Source organism: Hesperophylax consimilis, chromosome 9, assembly GCF_061612785.1.
Source record: "Hesperophylax consimilis isolate HC1 chromosome 9, BYU_Hcon_1.0, whole genome shotgun sequence".
Lineage (NCBI taxonomy): Eukaryota > Metazoa > Arthropoda > Insecta > Trichoptera > Limnephilidae > Hesperophylax > Hesperophylax consimilis.
Genome location: NC_142844.1, coordinates 2,285,745 through 2,303,204, shown reverse-complemented (window position 1 = coordinate 2,303,204; position 17,460 = coordinate 2,285,745). Strand labels below are relative to the sequence as shown.

The window sequence follows — 17,460 nt, the reverse complement described above, 5'->3', positions numbered from 1 at the left end:
TCTAAAATCACAACGAGATATGATCATCACAGGATGAGCGCATAGCTGGGACGTCTCGGCGTCGGTGTTTGCAGACAGAAGGTTTTATGTTCCGCGGTGACCGTACACCTGCCACGGGTGGTGCGGAGCATCGCTGGGCGCTTGGAGTGTTGGATGCCGGAGTGGCCGGAGTAGCCGGAGTGGACGGTACAGCCCCGGTCTCGTGTTAACACCTGTTGTATGGGCTCGGGCGGCGCGACGGACAGCGGCGGCCGCCGGGAGGAAGTATGCGCCATGCGGTCAGTTTGTGAACGGTCATAAGCGCGCGCGGGCTCACTCGCTTTCCCCGTCGGTCTCTTGTCTTGTCTTGTCCCACGTGTTACCGGACCCCCTCCCGCCTCCCGAAGCCGAGCAGCTGATCGCGGATTCAAACGTCAAAACCACCATTTTTTTTTCCAAATATTTTCGTGTATCCACGTGCTTTATATCTCGGTTTGACCGAACGTGTGACCCCTACTCGTCAGCTTGCATTTGTGCGTGATATCAGTGTTTCGATAATTTGTAGTCATTTAGAGTTCATGTGAAAAGTGTTTTTTAGTGGATTTTAAAATAAGTGCTCAATTACATAGATGTGATATTAATTTATCTGGAAACGATAAAGCTCAGGTAAATAAAACAGTTCAACATAATTTTATTTCGATTTCAAAAGGAATGTCTCTTTCCGAAAGAGATAGCTTTCCGATGACTCAGTGGAAATGATCCATTGTTCTACGAGCAAATAGCGGAAGACAGACGAGAGGTAAGAAGAAATACGATTGTACTTGTTGCTTTCTATGTACATTCAATAACTGGGATATTATTTGCACAATATATTGCGAGAAAGAAGTGAACAACTTCAACAAATACACCTAGCGACTACCGACGTTGTATCCCGGGTGAAGATGTTTCTTTTGTTTGTATTGCCATCGAGTGAAAATTCCCTCCGATTATTTGATTTTCCCCTTATATAAGTTCCGTTGCTCTGGCAAGATTGCCTAAGTAAGGCAAATTTGTTTGTTTGCATTAATAAGACTGAATTAGATATTTGCTTGTGTTTGGATCAATAGACAAATCATAGGATAATATAATTCGACATTATTACTTGTACTTGCCTATCAGATAAGTATTTTCAACTTGCTACAAGTACGTAAAGTCAAATCATTAACTCTTACTTTAAATTCGTTTAAAATTTGCTTAAGTATTTTTAATTAATTGTTTCAAGTTATTTTAATCTTAATCAAGTCTGTTCAATGTTATTCCATTAGAACCATAGAAGTATAAAGAAAAAAGTTTCATATCTTGCACAAATAGTTAAATTGTTTATCATTTTAGTTTCAAACCACGCAAAGTTAAACTTAGCAGTGCCCATATATTATGTTAAAGTCAAATTATAACATAACCTAACCTAACCCAACATTTCAATGACTATAATAATTTTAAAGTTGAAATACAAATTTACCAGTTTGTATTATATTATTTATTCAACTGCACGAACAGCTATTACATTTTGTTCTAATAACAAACGTTATCTCTGTGTTGTTGGGTGTCTGTTAAGCGATAGCAGAGAGATTTAGCTCCAAAACGGAGTCATTAGGTGTCGATCTATTCAGGGGTTATTTCAAGTTTATTGATTCAATAGCTCACTTTTTATTTTCATAAAAATGTATCACACCCGATTTGTCGAATGAAATGGTTGTTATTTCCGTACACAAATGCCTTCAAGCTCATGCGGGTGAATGAATCCATACAACCTAACATCTGATTTTTTAAAAACTTTTTGGGGTTAGCCAATCTTAATCATTGAAGACTTCTGAATTTTGTGTGGGAGGACTTAAATCCACAAAAAGTTTGTAACTAATCATTTATATTGTTATAACAGAAAAAACCTGCAATAAATTTTAATCAATTATAAAATTAAGTCAAAATCCCCGGTGTATTGGACAGACCTATTGACGAATTTGTCCTTGCAAATACTCTAAAATAAAGTTGAAATCTTAACGACGTAAGTGGAGATGGCGTGTACAAAAATATTCTGCGCGCGGCTCAGAGTATTGGAGAGACCTACGACTGAATTTGCCCTAGCCAGCCAAGAACATTGATATTTCGGCAGGGTTTATTTTGATTAATTCTGATAAAAAAATAAGTAAAATCTCAGATATTTCTGACTAAATACCTCGGGAAGTTACTAATTCATAGTCTAGAAAAATAAAATTTGGTGCTCAACGCTAACATTATAGTTGAAAAACCGTTTTACGTAAAATATTTTAATGGTAATGGACTGTATTTACTTACTTACGTACATTTGTTCAGTTTGCAATGTTTTATGTGTATTTCAAATGCGCTGTAAAACCTTATTTTTTTATTCTTCTGTAAAAACAAATAATGTTTTAGAAACAAGACAAATTTATCTGTCAGGTGTAAGCATTTAAAATCAACACTACTATTTCTAAATAATAACATTTTAATATCAAACGTTTAAAATTTTGTCAAAAACGCTAGCCACACTTTTTACTCCAATCGTAGAAAAATTGAGGGAAGTCGATATTTCGAAAACACTTTCGATTTGTTTGGGGGATTTCTAAGAAAACTGTAACTTCACAGTTTTATTAATAGCATCAAAAATATATTTTTGAAGAAAACTGGATAGAATTGTCATTTTTGTTTTGAACTTCAAAAAATTACGTATTACTGAATGATAGATAAAAAAGATAAAAGTACTTTTTTTTTAATTCTGGAAGCCCGGTCATATATGACCTTAAAACGCTAGAGGGGTTAAATATGAATAAAAATAGTTATGAATTTGTCGGAATTAATTAAAATGTAAACATCGAGCAAAACTCTGTTATTAGAGTCTTTTGTCGACTCAAAACATTTGCGAATGTACACAGTTGTTGTTGAAGATTTGAATACATAAACATTATTGGGCTAGTTAATGAAATGTTTACGGTTTGGAGCAAGAAAATTAGTTCCCATTCGGCAATAAACGTTCCCATTATCAGTCCTGTATCTCACACTAAGTACGACAATAAGCAGTATCGTTGTTCAGAACAATTTTCAATAATCATTAAATACGGAATAATGTCGACAAAGCTAGAGTTTGTTGGTTCTTGTGACCGCTGGTGATTATGCTAACCTCTTATCTCCCTTGGAGGTCACAACATATTATCTCCTTTCTAAGAGTATTTTCAAGAAATGCAACTTAGGTTAGCTATTAGAAATAGCATATGCATTTAATTGCATTGATAGTACATATATTTATTAAGTGCTTGAGTAAGAATATTTCTGTTTGTTTCGTTAACAGTTGAATAATAACGTTCGTATCATTCTTTCACCATTCCGATACATTTAACCTTATCAAAAATCATAATTTTTTTATCGCAAACTCATGATCGACTCAAAAGTACTGTCCTCACTACTAAAAACCTCAAAATCTCATCCCTATTACCTCCACTCATGCTCGTGAAAACCAACCGATAACCTCGTTTTTCTCAATTTTCTACAAAAGTTTCATTCGAGTACGTTCAATGTCATACATGTAATAAAGACATGACAGTATTATACTTGATTCTTTCTTTCAACAAGTTATGGATTCCAGAGTGGAAGATACTCTTCCAATTACAACGTTGCTTAAATGGCTTTATTCGTGTTATATGACCATATCTGAATTAGCAAGATACTTCCCCGCCTTTCTCTTCCACATCTCCTTCCCCTCCCTACTTCCGTCAGCCTTACAACATACCTCAATTAGGGATGACATAGTCTTACTGGTTTCAGACGGTTGGGAGAAGTTGGGACTCGTGTACGGTATTCACATAGAAAAAATAAATTAAGCACAATATTTATACCAATTTTGAAACAATTAAAATAATTTTCTGTTTAAATTTTTATGTTATAAGCTACATGGTACATAATCGCTTTTCTGAATTCTCCACAAAATAGTTCCAATTTTGGAAAAGACAATTTAATTTAAAGCAAATGTGAGTTCATTAATCCAGAGAAACGCACGACGTTCAGAGAATTTAACTTAGTACTTTTGATTGAATTACTGGTTTGAAGTTGAGCAAATTTACTTTGTTTTTTATTTTTATTTTTTTGAATAACTTAATAAGTAAAACCTCAAATTGTAATATTTAATTATTGAAGACCGTGTATATGTGACCGTACATTTTTTTGATTTTTCTGTCTCAAATTTTCGTTTAGGAATCGCTAATATTGTCTTCAATAATTAATTTTATTTTGTCTGTAATGGCCGTTTTTATAAACAAAATAATATAGAATTTCAGCTTGCTCTATTATATTTGTAATTTACAATAACACATTTAGGAATAGTAAAACTTATAACAACAATTTATGAAATTAGTGGTATATGTGAGTAAATCATTAATATATTACAATGGTTAAGTTATTTTGATTTTAAAAGATTGATATTAATAAATAAAACACATTTTACAATTTTGGGAGTAGGGTTTGGGTACCGCAGCCCTTGAAACCATTTATTGTATAACAAACAGCTCTGCCACAGGTCACCCCAACCCCAAGTGGTTCGCTGGTGATTTAGCAGGAATGCGCTGGTTCATCGGTTGAGGTTTGTTCAGGATGAGGGAGAGGGTGGTTTGGGAGATCCCTCCAACTGGTCTCTCGACCCATACCCTTGCACCGCAGTTGGAGGGATGTATTCATATATCCGTTACTCCTGGACACACTGATCCATAGATTCCTATTCAACACAATGATACGTTTTACCTTCCCAGAACTTCCTCTGCTTCCTTTCCTTAAAGATACCCTTAACACAGTATCCTAAAAGACGACTTAAGCCCGGAGGAAAATTATTTTCCTCAGGGCCTCTTGTTTGGGATTAATGAAAAAAAAATCATTTTGTTGGTAAACTTAGTTAAATTTAATTTAACTACAATGTCTACCTGTAATGCACTTGTCTCTTCTTCTGATTATAGCTGCGCGTTTGTCATGTTTTTTACTATTCCTCCCCTGGGTTATCATTTGGGGAAAAAAATCAAATATCTCAAATTCAAACACATCTGGACAAGTCCATCTTATTCAAATTCTTAATATCTCCCAAAAATTCTTTAAAATAGTATAAATACATATGCCCTGTTGCTTTCAAAATCAACAAATGTTTCTTTTTTAGCTGCCTCCTTCTCAATCGGGAATTTTTGCCTCGGTTTATCAAGACCTTGAATTATTTGATAATTTCAAAAACCATTTAGGACTTTTTTTCTTTGGATGCTTTATCCAAAAAAATTCAGTAACCTTCCTAATTTAAATTATTCGCTGGTTTTTTACACAGGTCCATGGACTACTTTAGTTGATTTCATTTTATGATTAGATTTGTCTATCTTACTGTTATCTTCACTTCAACATGGTCCACTCTGAATCTTGTCTCAGTAACAAAATCAATACATATTTTGACACCCTTTTTATTTACTACTGGATGACGTACACCCAGCGTTGCTCGGGGCTATTAATGGTTTGGAATAAAGTTTTGATGTTGTGAATTCTAATGTACCTGAAAACTGGGTGCATCTTAAAGATGGATAAAAAATTATTGTAAACACTTGAAAAGTTTACTTTTTTGTTTATTTTTTTCATTTGATCGTGCTTTATCTTCCTTGGGCGACCTCCACTTCTTCTACCATTCAAATTCAGATTTTAAATTATCCTTACACATCTTTCTTCATTTGTAACGTACGCTTTACTTTACCACAGATAATTATTTGATTCATGTTGATAAATTTTTCTGCAATTTAATTCAAGAAACAAAAAAATACATAACGTTGTCTGTAATTCGACCACGTATTATATAGCTACCCAACATCTGCGTAATCAAGCGTACTACTAAATTTTTTTCTGTGTCTAGTATCTGTTTAATGAACTAGCTAATAATGTCCAAAGTTATACATCCACAATACCATGCGATGAATAATTTAAAAATAATTCTTGTACCTTCTTTAAAATTTGCGGTTCTAACCCAAATATAATTCAAAGATCGAAATTCGAAGGAAAATCGAGGAATGATGGATTGACAAGCATTTTGTAGTCTTTTGTCAAAGTATTATATTACCCAATAAAAATCTAAAGTATTTATAGAGCATGACCTATATTCTCTGATGGAATCCGCTAAACAAAACAATAAAACGAGATAATCTCGCGGAAGATTCATTTTCCTTTGCAACACCCACTGGCATACTTTCTCCACCTTAAATAAAGAGACAATTTTATTTCTCAACTTGAGGCAAGCATTTCTGTAAACAAGAGATCGAGCTACGTGCAATAATTATGTAGGAATGTTCCCGCTAACCCGAGTGACTTAATCCCGGCCCCAAGACAGGGCGCAAACTACTTTATAAAACACACTTAACGCAAGTAGTTGTTATCTCCATCGACTAATTAGATGAGACAACATCAGATATATACGCTCTCCGTGATGCGGTATTTTGATCGCGGTTTGTTGTGTAGAATCTCCCGAACTCCGCGACAGTCCGGCTATAAAATGCGTTAATAATTAGTTGTGTATATCGTTTGGAAGCTCTCCAAGAAAGTCGGTCGTTTTGGCGAAGAGCTTTTGTATAAGAGACACTTGGCTAACAGATTCGCCCGAATAGAATTCAAAAACGATTAACTAAATTTGATATGTCTATTCTATTTTGTTTGGCGAGGAGAGCTTTCGGATTTCCGATTGTTTTTTTTTAAGTTTTTTTTGTTCTGGGAAATATTTCACAAATGCTTTGACATCCACAGGTTGAAAACCGATATTAAATATTCTGAGACATCTATCTTTGATATTTTTCTAGAATCTTAGAAATAACACTGAAATCATTTTATAAGATGGTTAATTTATATGGATATTTAAATATGTAGTTTGGAGAATTACAAAATTTTCACCGGAATTTGTATTTTTATTATTAGTGGTTAAAACGCAATTTTATCATTAAGTTTATTATGTCTTCTTTCAAATGGAAAATCGAGTTAAAGGTGCAAAATGGCTTTTGAGACAATTAAGATTAAAATTCAAGAGACGTTTTCAAGAAATGTCCTAACAAATTAAGAATAACTTTATTTTACTTTGTACTTGCTTAATTACTTTTAAAAGACCGCAATTATCAACAACATTTCACGGTCGTTTATAATGCAAATTGAAGCTTACTTACTCCAAAGTTCAGCCTTTAATTTTTCTCCTTCAATGGGGATGTTGGGGTGAATTCGTACATTGAGAGAGCGACCCTTTGTTTCGACATAAATTATGAAAGATTTCTAATGGGGGGTGGAAGGGTGGCAATTAACAGTTAAAACACGTTCAATGATAACTTCATGTGCTTAGAATATAATAATATATTATTTTCTGAGAACTTTTAAAGGTTAAATATTGAGAGAGACACCCTTTAAATATTTAAACATTTTTTGTCCATATCATTGTAGTCCTGTTGTCAATGTTTATTTATAATTTAGTAGTTCGGTGCACACATTTCATTAATTTCTAACCAGATACATCTCAGTATTTCACTTCTTAAAGCAAAATTAAAGTCAGTTAAATCGTTGCCTCTAATAATGTTGCTCGCTTTTGTTGAAAAAATTAAATTGATCATTTTGAAACTGATACCACGTCAAAAAAAATCCAACCTGCAACTAGGCACACAGTAAAAAGAAACATATTTAACAAATATGTGATTGAATTAGGTAACAATTAGAATTGTTATTTCCCTTTTATGGGTGAGTTGCGGATTGGTTTGAGTAATTTGGATCATTGAGTAGAGCAAAGTTAGCCTGGGATGTAGGATTGTTGAGGCAAGAAGCAGGAGAACAGAAGGGGGGTGAAGTGGAATGCCTCCGCATATTGCTAATTGAATAATGAAGCATATGGAAGGTTTCCCAGTCGGTCTGAGGTAATCTTATTAAAATATCACGCTCTTGTGCAGAGATGTGCACGCAGCTCAACAAGTTTGCAGTAAACGACCGATTGTATAATTTAATCTTCGATTCAATACATTTCAATACTGGTAACTCGTGAAAAGAGTTTTTGGTTAGGTAATAAGAATATATAGAGAGTTTTGTTCAATGACGTGAATTTTATTGAAATTAAATTACGTAAGATGTTAGAAGTGGGGAAATACACAAGTAAATAGATTGGTTAAACGATTGTGGAGTAGGTACGCTAGTAAGAACTTTTAAGAATATAGGCACGAAATGTTAGATTATTCACAAAATTTTACAATGTAGATATTCTAAGCACTAACCTTTAGAAATATCGAACAAAAGTAATGTATACGATCATAAATTAATACATCAGTATGGAATGGAGCACACACCATCGTTATTCTATATTTCTCTTCGTCTTCACTTTACCTACTAAACTTTTTACCTTGACTTTAATTGACTTCAAATAAATAGATGGTTATATTTTGTGAACTGTTTCTTGAAAATAACTATGAATAATTTTTTTAAATCTTTGCGTAGTAATTTAAATCATCTTAAATATTTTGAGATTATTGTGTAAAGTTTTGCGATGTTTCTAACGTGTATAAGAGGGTATCCTCTGCATTGTACTTAATTAATTAACACCTTTTAACAAACCTGTACAATTATTATCACCATTACGAGCTTGTACGTACCTACTGCATCTGCACTCGTGTATAACGTTGCTAAAGCTTATCAAAGTTCGTATCAAGCTAACATCAGCCCGTTGCATGCGGTCACGGGGCGGATCCTATCTTTGGCACTTAATCACCGGCAAGTTGTACCCACGTGTTGAGTGTTAAAATGATTTTCATTTCCACACTGTCCGTACATTTAAAGCGTTTCATTATCACACGATCTACATTATATTCCATTACCCCGCAGAGCCGGCGTTACGGCCGAAGCCGCCAAACGAACTTCGGAAATGAGTTTTTTTTTGCATAAGCTTGCTTTTTTAATTTTGCACTTTGCTGGAACCGCTGTGCCACTGAATTTTGCGGATTGCTTAGAATTAATTAAAAGTTTTGCAGAACGTTTGCTTTTTTCGTCCAATTTGATTTTCGGTTAAATAATCCGGAGTTATGATGACTCCGCTGAAGGGCCTGCTAGAATTGATTTTCATTGTCATTTTTCCTTTGACGTAAGCAAATATTAATTGGACAGCGGAAATTCACTTTTTAAGTCTGGAATGATTACGCTTGAAAAGCTAGGACATTTTTCTTTTATCATCTAAAACACTAGTAGTTTGTTCAAGTTTCAGAATTCTTTTTTTCAGAATCTCTCTCTCTTCTCATTGAATGGCTACAAATGTGGAACGAGCATGATGGGGCCTTGTTTTATTTTTATACAGCAATTTTTCTAATATTTTTTGTCTTTCAACTTTATCCAATACAATAATTAAATACGCAGTTAATGTTTGGCTATAATTTTTAATGATTTCGATTTGTTTAACCCGGTTTTCCCCAGTGCTTCTCCCAGTACTTTCATAAATTGAGGTAACAAATTCTCAGTAATAATTATTTCAATTAAACGTTTATTTTTCAATGGATGAAAAAAAATGATCAAAATCAGAAATTTGCAGAACTCAAGTATTTACTCGAAAGGAAAATTAGGTCTTTTGAGGGGAAAGTATTTGCTCTCATTGATAATATATAAAAAAGTTTGTTAATTGGTGTGGAGTAACAAGTCTTTCGAATATTTTGAAAGCAAACAATGATCATGGTATAAGACTAACAAAATTAAAGTGGCAATATAATAATTCCACTAATTAACCCACTGAATTTTAACATTAGCTAAAAAAATGTGCTCGAAAAGTGCAATCAAAGTAACGAAAAAAAAAATGTTATTCCGCATAAGACAAACTCATCCCACTGTAATTAAATATTACGTTTTGTTCGATTTATCGTTTATTATTAATATTTTGTATACAGAGTATCACACATAAATTCATCTCATTGTTGTTTATATTAACTTATCACTGACAGTACGGGCAATAAGCGTAACATATATATAGACAACAACATTAAATGTCAATGTGACGAGTACATGTTATTTTTGCTCTGCTTTAAAGTGATTACTCAGTGATAAAACACACAAATCGGAAAGTTGACTGATTGATTACCGTTTGTGACACCAAGTTATACATTCTATAAAATTCGTTTAAGTGATTACCGTCCCTTCTGCGAATAATCCGTACAAGAAAAATAAGTTTTAATCATTACCTAAGTATTTAACGCAGGTAGTACGTAAATTTAATTTAAAAAATGCACTGCAATATTTGCCCACATCCGGTTATAACAAAGGAATAAATTTTTGTGTGCTCGGCGTGCAAAGGGACATTTCACCTAGCCTGTGGGGCATCAAGGAGAACAGTTACCGTAAACTCACTCGGGCACTACTTAAATGTAAACAATGCAAAAACACGAAGACATCTGTAGCGGGAGTTTCGGGCGTAGCAGAGACAATCAGCGGTAACGAACATTTGGAGGTAGTCAAAATAAATAAATAATAAAGGACCGACAACCACCGCACAGGCCCAGATAAACTTGGAAGATCTGCAAGGGCTAGTCATGGATAAGACGTCTAATCTCGAAAGTAAACAAAATGACATCTTGGAACAAAACAAGAAAATCCTAGAAAGCATTCAATTCATAAGTGCACAATACGAGGACTTCCTAGGCAAGATCCGTGAAATTGAAGCAAGGAACTCAACGCCTCACAACGCCGCCCAACCGGGTGGTGACATAGTTCCCCTGTCTGTATACTACACAGGCAGAGACGCTATTGTGAGGTGTCACATAAAAAAAAATAAAAAATGAAAAATAAATGAATGAGGTTCTTACAAAAAAGAACATCGATTAGGAAGCCAGGATTAATGTGCTGGAGAACTGTCTTGAAATCCAGGAGCGGGCTCTAAAAGCCAACAACTTAGAAATCAGAGGCATCCCGGAAAATAAAGGTGAAATACTAACAAGACGTCATTTTTAACATTTGCCAAAAACTAAGTGTAACATCCAAATCAAAGACATAGACGCTAGTCATCGTGCAGCAAAAAAAAATTTCATCCGAGAGAAATTATAGTCAAACTCAAATCGAATATAGCTAAAGAACAGCTGATAGAGGATGTGAAATCATACAACAAAAGCAACCCGAATATAGAAGAAAAACTAAATACCGCAAACATTGGAATTACTGGACCGATTTCGAGGATCTACGTTTCCGAGCAACTAACATTACGAGGCAAACATTAATTTGGAAAACGAGGCAAGCATCGAAAACCAAAGGTTTTCGATTCACGTGGTCGAAGGCTGGTCTGGTGTATATTAGTCGAGATACGGGTACTAATGCAATCTGGATATATGATGAAGACAAGCTTGCAGCTTTGTGATACAATTATGGAAATAATAACACTACCGAGGTATGTTCCGTCTCGCTCGGTTCCAGGTATATGCAATAAATCAATAACTCGGCGAGGCATCGAATTAATCAGTCTCTTTTATATTATTATTATTAAGTTTTAAAACGATTATCGTTAATTAAATATTTCACTACACAAAATAGGTACGAGCACTCCAGTATCGCTCATTTATACTAAGTATTTTGTTACCATTTACATATAATAAATTGTCATTACGATGTTTGAACGACTTTAAACATTCAGCATTATATTATCCAATCACTGTCAATTTATTTACATACTCACCTATCTATGCAACTACTTTGGGAATAGTTTTTAATTTTAATAATAGGTTATTGGTACACTGTTCGCTATTCCACATAAATCTAACATTTAATTATATTTCAGTTAAATTGTTATATTGGTAACCATTCTGCTATTTTCTGTATGATAAATATTATTGATGAACTGAATAAAATAAAAAATAAAAAAATATAATTGGGGCTCTTACAGTCTAAGAATGATACATCAGAACATAAGGAGCATATCTAAACTTAACAATTTCCTAATTTTTCTAGATCAATTTAATAACTCCTTCGATGTCATAATTTTAACGGAATGCTGGATAAATAAAGTGTAAACCTCAAACGTAATTCATAATTATTCAGAACATCACACTAACATAAATTTGAATAAATCCAGTAGAATATTAATTTACACTCGAGACGGTCTACATGCACAAGTTGACGAAATTTTACTACCACAAGCAAACTGTATGAAAATTGTATTAAACAATAACTTATGCACATTTTCAATCTACAGATCACCCTCTTTCCAAAATATTGTCACTTTTTGAATTCTCTAGAATCAATCATCAATAGTTCAAAACAATTTGAATGGCAAATAATTTTGGGCGATTTAAATATTAATACGATTTCTGATTACCACCGTCAATCCGAAGATTATCTGCTGTCTGCTTACGGAAAATGGGTTCATACAGACAATTAACAGTCCCACTTAAGAACAGGGGACGAGTAAATCTTGTATAGACCACATCAACTTTGAAAAAATTAAACATATACTCATTTGACTTCCACACCACAATTTCTGACCACTACACTACAGCTCTCTGCCTAAAAAATAAGCCTCCCATCGCAGCCAAAATCAAATTCATTCCTTGAATAAACTACCTTAACCAACTCGATGACTTATGTTCGGAAGAAAAGGAAAATGTACTAGACCAAAGGGAAACTGATTCAGCAATGACGGAATTCATCACCAAGTTACATGATTATATATCTAAACACACTAGTAACAAAATCATATCTAATAAAAAATTAAAACTCACGCCATGAATCACCCCTGGACTGGAACCAACTCCACAAAAAAGGCGAAAAAGAGCCCAGAGAATATTATTTTAAAAACTCACTTCAAAAAGTATAGAAACGTGTGTAAAAATTTAATCAAATCAACTAAGGAAAACTATTTAAAAAAAAAAATATTTACGAAAATAAATATAAACCAAAAAATTTATGGGAAGCATTTCGTCATATAACTAAAACCAAAATTACTAAATCTTCTGAAATTAAATCACTGTACATTGATAACACCACCACGTCAGATACAAAAAAATATTGTAAATTTTGCAAATAATTATTTCACGTCAGTGGGTACCTCACTGGCAAAAAATATTCTCGATAAAATCAACGCAACTGAAATCGATCTAGCTAAGATAACTGTCTGTAATGTTGGTCATAAGCTGTTATTAAACCCGCCATAGCATCACCGATAACGTTCATTTGTAATCTAAGTTTTAACTCCGGAAAATTCCCAAATCATTTAAAAAAAATCTATTGTAATTCTACTGCACAAAAATGTGGACAAATCACAGATTAACAACTATCGACCGGTTTCTTTGATCAACTTTGTGTCTAAAATTATTGAGAAAATTGTTAAGAATCGACTCAGCCTATATCTAGAAAACAATAACATCCTTTCCAATAATCAATTCGGTTTCCGTCCAGGTTTAGGCACTGAAAATTCCATTTCCAACTTGACTAACATTATCGCTAATGATATCGACAGAGAAACAAAATGCATTGCGCTCTCCGTAGATCTAGCAAAAGCATTCGACACTATTTCTCATAAAATTCTGTTGAATAAACTACAGCGTATTGGTATACAAGGTCAGCTCTTCAAATGGTTGTGTAGCTATTTAAAAAACAGAAGCCAAAGAGTGCTTATCAACGACACTATAAGCGACCCTGTTAATATTAAATTCGGTGTACCCCAAGGAGGTACAATAGGACCACTTTTATTCAATATATATATATATATATATATATATATATATTTATCCCCTCTCGTACTATGTTGATCTCGTGCGACGGTACGCCAGGTATATGTTGATCCGTTTGCATTTGTTGATCCACCCCGGATATGTTGATCCATTACCCAAGCTGGCATACATATGTAAATCCCTACAGATCAACTTGTGTCATCGAGATATAGCTGTAAGCCACGCCCATTTTTCGGTCGCATATACATTTTACACGATTTATTTTGTTGATCTATATATTTCTGACAAACTTGACGGCTTGCATGCGTTGTAACTTAACCGCCAATTTCGCGCGCGTTGTCGTACTTTTTATATCCTGTTAGTACATCCATATTCAATGAAAAAGACTTTATACTTACAGAGGATAGACTGCCTCACGAGTATTTATATTGAAATGGAACTTTCGCAAACGTCAAATCCATGTTAAAAAAATCTTTTGAACTTGATTAAACAAAAATTGTAAATTTAATACATCATTTACTACGTTTCGTAACTTAGCAGGGGTGCCCGGGTTCATGGGGTGAGGTTTGTCTGGGTCATTTTATAAGAGAAATTTTGAACTTTGATTGAATAAAATTTTATTTTAATGTATCTTTTACCATCTCTCCCGACGTAAGTTTCTTGTAATGATTAAGTTGAAACAAAGCGTAATATCCATAATATGTGCCTATTAAAATTGCGGCGATTAGATTGGTAAGAATTAAATTATTCAAATTTAAAAATTATGATTGCTAAAAAATTTATTCTAATTTGTTTATTACTAAACATGGCTAAAGTCATTTCAAGCTACGATTCCAACCAACGATGTTTTAGTACATGTTCGTCAATCAACATGAGCCATAATGTCTGTACATCAGAGCCCTCGAGAACTATTACAATTATGTGTACCGCCGCCCCGGGAACCATTTATTAGATAACCAACACCCCTACCATAGGTCACCGCCAACGTTTAGCGAGATTGTTGTTTATTTCTTATATTTTTTACATCATATCCACACAGGAGGCCCTGAGGAAAATCGTAACCCTCAGGGCCTATGTCATCTTTGTGAATGCTGTGTTGGGGGAATTTTGAAGGAAAGGAAGGAGGGTGAGTTCTGGGAAGTAAATAGGTTTGATGGGTGGGTAGTAATCTGGGGTTCAGTGTGTTCGAGTGATATACATAATAATGTATGCCGGCATAGTCCAGTGGTAACGCATTGGACTGCCATTCCGAAGGTCGCGGGTTCAAACCCGGCGTGCGCAAATAAATTGTATTTGATTAATTTGTGTTATTTCACAATTAATTAATTAAAATAATATATAGTATATTTGCGGCACGTTCCAGAGTGGAAGATACTACCAGTATCGCCCTGGTGTAAGACCACCATTCAGAATTGAAACGTTGCTCCAAATGGCTTTAGCCGTGTTTAGTGACTAGATCTGAATAGCCAGGTACTTCCCCACCTTCCTCTTTCCCTTCCCCACTTACCTTCAGCCTCACAACATCCCCCAATTGGGGATGCCATAGTCTCACTGGCTCCAGACGGGAGCAGTTGGGACTCTTGTGAGGTATTCACTATAAAAAAAAAATAATAAAAAAATCTAACTCTCCTACTGCGTTGCAAGGCGATGCGTTGGAAGAGGACTAATCGATCCGGCCCACCACGCATTTGGTAGGCAAGCGCATCGGCCGCCAAGAACCGAACAAACCTCACCCTATAAACCCGGGCACTCCTGATAAGTCACCAAACATATCAAACAACTTGGGGAGACCTATGGCAGAAGTGTGGGTTATCCAATAAATGGTTCCCGGGGCGGCGGTACACATACCCTCCTCCCAAATTGTGATAAACTTCTACTTTCAAATGTAAAACATAATTTAAAACGTACCTAAATGACGGCCTCCGTTATCGAGGGGTAAGGCTATCGACTAGCAATCCGAAGGTCGCGGGCTCAAATAAATTTTACTAAAATAAATTGTTACTATTTTACAATTAGTGTTTGGCAACCAGATCTGAATAGCCAGGTACTCTACCAACTTCCTCCTCGTCATCTCCTTCGAGGTTCACAATATCTTCAGTCTCACAACAGTCACAACAACCCCAATTGGGGATTGTAGAATAGACACAGCATACGCACATTTCGTCATACATGATTTTACCGTACAAATGCCTCAGGGATCTCATTTCTACAGTATTCAGTCTACTTTCAGCCTTCTTCTGCCAGTTCCATGCCTCACTTCCATATATTAGGGTAGGTACCAGCACTCCATTGTGGACTGCTAGCTATGCTTCTTTGGACAGTTTTTTTGTTAGCTCCAACCGCGTCCAATCATCCATTAATTACCCATTATAATCAAGAACCCGGCCTCCCCTACTAAGTCACGAAGCGTAATCAGGAGAGATGGTAAAAGATACAGGTTCAAAATTTCCTACATAACATTATTCCTTTTGCCGCCATTTTGGATTTTTATGGTCGAAAGGTATCCCTCAACCAGTTTCTTTCGATCCGGCCCGCCACGCAGTAGATGGGCAAACGCATCCGCCGCCAGGACCTAGACAAACCTCACCCTATGAACCTGTGTACCCCTGCTAAGTTATGATTTTTTTATGGATTTGTTTTTGCGAAATTTTCGTTTCAATCTAAACACGCATACATTTCTTATAAACAATTCAAGCAACACACGTCATTTTGATTTGAAACGGTACCATCTCACAGTCATTTCATGCGATATTCGACTCTAGAGACTAATACTTTGAGTTCAATATCACAAAAGATTACGGAATCACATAAAACCTTGTGATGAACAGTTCACCGATTGCCCCCTTGATTGGTTCATTTAGTAAAACCATATATAGGGACACAGATCAACTTTGTCTAATAACTTCTTACCTGGATCAACATACTACGGGAATAGATCAATATATATGAGATCAACAAAATCTTTTGAACTTGACTATCCAAAAATGAAACTTTAATGCATCATTTACTACGTTTCGTGACTTAGCAGGGGTGCCCGGGTTCATGGGGTGAGATTTGTCTAAGTCATTTTATAAGAGAAATTTTGAACATTGATTGAATAAAATTTTATTTTAATGTATCTTTTACCATCTCTCCCGACGTAAGTTTCTTGTAATGATTAAGTTGAAACAAAACGTAATATCCATCATATGTGCCTATTAAAATTGCGGCGAATAGATTGGTGAGAATTAAAATTTTCAAATTTTAAATTATGATTGCTAAAAAAATTATTCTAATTTGTTAATTACTAAACATGGCTAAAGTCATTTCAAGCTACGATTCCAACCAACGATGTTTTAGTATATGTTCGTCAATCAACATGAGCCATAATGTCTGTACATCAGAGCCCTCGAGAACTATTACAATTATGTGTACCGCCGCCCCGGGAACCATTTATTAGATAACCAACACCCCTACCATAGGTCACCGCCAACGTTTAGCGAGATTGTTGTTTATTTCTTATATTTTTTACATCATATCCACACAGGAGGCCCTGAGGAAAATCGTAACCCTCAGGGCCTATGTCATCTTTGTGAATGCTGTGTTGGGGGAATTTTGAAGGAAAGGAAGGAGGGTGAGTTCTGGGAAGTAAATAGGTTTGATGGGTGGGTAGTAATCTGGGGTTCAGTGTGTTCGAGTGATATACATAATAATGTATGCCGGCATAGTCCAGTGGTAACGCATTGGACTGCCATTCCGAAGGTCGCGGGTTCAAACCCGGCGTGCGCAAATAAATTGT

At 35.0% G+C, this 17,460-nt stretch overlaps 1 protein-coding gene across 3 annotated transcripts in view; it reads left to right on the top strand.

Moving 5' to 3' along the window:
• The first annotated feature begins 229 nt into the window (after positions 1 to 229).
• LOC149420780 (CUGBP Elav-like family member 2) overlaps positions 230 to 17,460 on the top strand; it is an 864,914-nt gene continuing 847,683 nt past the window's right edge. For 2 of the 3 annotated variants that reach the window (XM_089635534.1, XM_089635532.1), the window contains exon 1: positions 230 to 645. The gene's annotated coding sequence lies outside the window, so the exon portion shown is untranslated. Of the gene's footprint in view, positions 779 to 17,460 lie in introns of all 3 variants that reach the window. The other variant, XM_089635533.1, reaches the window with a different exon arrangement.